The sequence below is a fragment of the Oncorhynchus kisutch genome, unplaced genomic scaffold, assembly GCF_002021735.2.
Source record: "Oncorhynchus kisutch isolate 150728-3 unplaced genomic scaffold, Okis_V2 scaffold746, whole genome shotgun sequence".
Classification (NCBI taxonomy): Eukaryota; Metazoa; Chordata; class Actinopteri; order Salmoniformes; family Salmonidae; genus Oncorhynchus; species Oncorhynchus kisutch.
The window spans coordinates 803-3,901 of record NW_022262691.1 but is presented as its reverse complement, the minus strand read 5'-3'; the positions used below and the strand labels follow the sequence as shown (position 1 = coordinate 3,901).

General features: G+C 45.0%; 1 non-coding gene across 1 annotated transcript; it reads right to left on the bottom strand.

The window, feature by feature from the left end:
• Positions 1-747: 747 nt before the first annotated feature.
• trnar-ccu (transfer RNA arginine (anticodon CCU)) lies at positions 748-820 on the bottom strand. The gene has a single exon. It is a non-coding gene; the product is annotated as a tRNA-Arg (tRNA).
• Between the last annotated feature and the right edge of the window lie 2,279 nt (positions 821-3,099).

Below are 3,099 nucleotides of genomic sequence, written 5' to 3'. Positions count from 1 at the left end.
TACGAACTGATAGAAGCAGTAAAAACAAGTGTGTCCTGGATAGCAATGAGAGACGCAAATGAAATTAGCTTTCTAATTTCTGCTTGCGTTTCCATTAAAAAAAAAATCTGGTTAGCAGAGGATGGTTTCGATCCATCGACCTCTGGGTTATGGGCCCCAGCACGCTTCCGCTGCGCCACTCTGCTCTCAGCCACTTCAGAAAAGACTAGAACTCACAATCCATGGCTTAGGAGGCCAGTGTCTTAGGCCACTGGGGTACTGTGTAAACAGTATGACCTATACAAACTGTTGGAAGAGGTAAAAACAAATGTATAATGGCAATGAGACATGCCATGAAACGACAATTTTTTTTGTTTTTTTTGTTCGCACTTAAAATCTAAAAAGAAACTGTTTAGCAGAGGATGGTTTCGATCCATCGACCTCTGGGTTATGGGCCCAGCACGCTTCCGCTGCGCCACTCTGCTCTCAGCCACTTCAGAAAAGACTAGAACTCACAATCCATGGCTTAGGAGGCCAGTGTCTTAGGCCACTGGGGCACTGTTTACCTTCTGCAAACAGTACGAACTGATAGAAGCAGTAAAAATAATGTGTACTGGATAGCACTGAGAGACGCAAATTCAATTTAGCTTTCTAATTTCTGCTTGCGTTTCATAAAAAAAAAAATCTGGTTAGCAGAGGATGGTTTCGATCCATCGACCTCTGGGTTATGGGCCCAGCACGCATCCGCTGCGCCACTCTGCTTCCATCCAACCCAGATGGGACTTGAACCCACAATCCCTGGCTTAGGAGGCCAGTGACTTATCCATTAGGCCACTGGGGCACTGTTTACCTTCTGCAAACAGTACGAACTGATAGAAGCAGTAAAAACAATGTGTACTGGATAGCACTGAGAGACGCAAATGAAATTTAGCTTTCTAATTTCTGCTTGCGTTTCATAAAAAAAAAATCTGGTTAGCAGAGGATGGTTTCGATCCATCGACCTCTGGGTTATGGGCCCAGCACGCTTCCGCTGCGCCACTCTGCTCTCAGCCACTTCAGAAAAGACTAGAACTCACAATCCATGGCTTAGGAGGCCAGTGTCTTAGGCCACTGGGGCACTGTTACCTTCTGCAAACAGTACGAACTGATAGAAGCAGTAAAAATAATGTGTACTGGATAGCACTGAGAGACGCAAATTCAATTTAGCTTTCTAATTTCTGCTTGCGTTTCATTAAAAAAAATCTGGTTAGCAGAGGATGGTTTCGATCCATCGACCTCTGGGTTATGGGCCCAGCACGCTTCCGCTGCGCCACTCTGCTCTCAGCCACTTCAGAAAAGACTAGAACTCACAATCCATGGCTTAGGAGGCCAGTGTCTTAGGCCACTGGGGTACTGTGTAAACAGTATGACCTATACAAACTGTTGGAAGAGGTAAAAACAAATGTATAATGGCAATGAGACATGCCATGAAACGACATTTTTTTGTTTTTTTGTTCGCACTAAAATTAAAAAAAGAAACTGTTTAGCAGAGGATGGTTTCGATCCATCGACCTCTGGGTTATGGGCCCAGCACGCTTCCGCTGCGCCACTCTGCTCTCAGCCACTTCAGAAAAGACTAGAACTCACAATCCATGGCTTAGGAGGCCAGTGTCTTAGGCCACTGGGGTACTGTGTAAACAGTATGACCTATACAAACTGTTGGAAGAGGTAAAAACAAATGTATAATGGCAATGAGACATGCATGAAACGACAATTTTTTTGTTTTTTTGTTCGCACTTAAAATCTAAAAAGAAACTGTTTAGCAGAGGATGGTTTCGATCCATCGACCTCTGGGTTATGGGCCCAGCACGCTTCCGCTGCGCCACTCTGCTCTCAGCCACTTCAGAAAAGACTAGAACTCACAATCCATGGCTTAGGAGGCCAGTGTCTTAGGCCACTGGGGCACTGTTTACCTTCTGCAAACAGTACGAACTGATAGAAGCAGTAAAAATAATGTGTACTGGATAGACTGAGAGACGCAAATTCAATTTAGTTTCTATTTCTGCTTGCGTTTCATAAAAAAAAAAATCTGGTTAGCAGAGGATGGTTTCGATCCATCGACCTCTGGGTTATGGGCCCAGCACGCTTCCGCTGCGCCACTCTGCTCCAGCCACCCAGATGGGACTGAACCCACAATCCATGGCTTAGGAGGCCAGTGACTTATCCATTAGGCCACTGGGGCACTGTTTACCTTCTGCAAACAGTACGAACTGATAGAAGCAGTAAAAAACAATGTGTACTGGATAGCACTGAGAGACGCAAATGAAATTTAGCTTTCTAATTTCTGCTTGCGTTTCATTAAAAAAAATCTGGTTAGCAGAGGATGGTTTCGATCCATCGACCTCTGGGTTATGGGCCCAGCACGCTTCCGCTGCGCCACTCTGCTCTCAGCCACTTCAGAAAAGACTAGAACTCACAATCCATGGCTTAGGAGGCCAGTGTCTTAGGCCACTGGGGTACTGTGTAAACAGTATGACCTATACAAATGTTGGAAGAGGTAAAAACAAATGTATAAGGCAATGAGACATGCCATGAAAGACAATTAGCTTTTAGTTTTTTTGCGTCGCACTTAAAATAAAAAGAAAACTGTTAGCAGAGGATGGTTTCGATCCATCGACCTCTGGGTTATGGGCCCAGCACGCTTCCGCTGCGCCACTCTGCTCTCAGCCACTTCAGAAAAGACTAGAACTCACAATCATGGCTTAGGAGGCCAGTGTCTTAGGCCACTGGGGCACTGTTTACCTTCTGCAAACAGTACGAACTGATAGAAGCAGTAAAAATAATGTGTACTGGATAGCACTGAGAGACGCAAATTCAATTTAGCTTTCTAATTTCTGCTTGCGTTTCATTAAAAAAAAATCTGGTTAGCAGAGGATGGTTTCGATCCATCGACCTCTGGGTTATGGGCCCAGCACGCTTCCGCTGCGCCACTCTGCTCTCAGCCACTTCAGAAAAGACTAGAACTCACAATCCATGGCTTAGGAGGCCAGTGTCTTAGGCCACTGGGGTACTGTGTAAACAGTATGACTATACAAACTGTGGAAGAGGTAAAAACAAAGTATAATGGCATGAGACATGCCA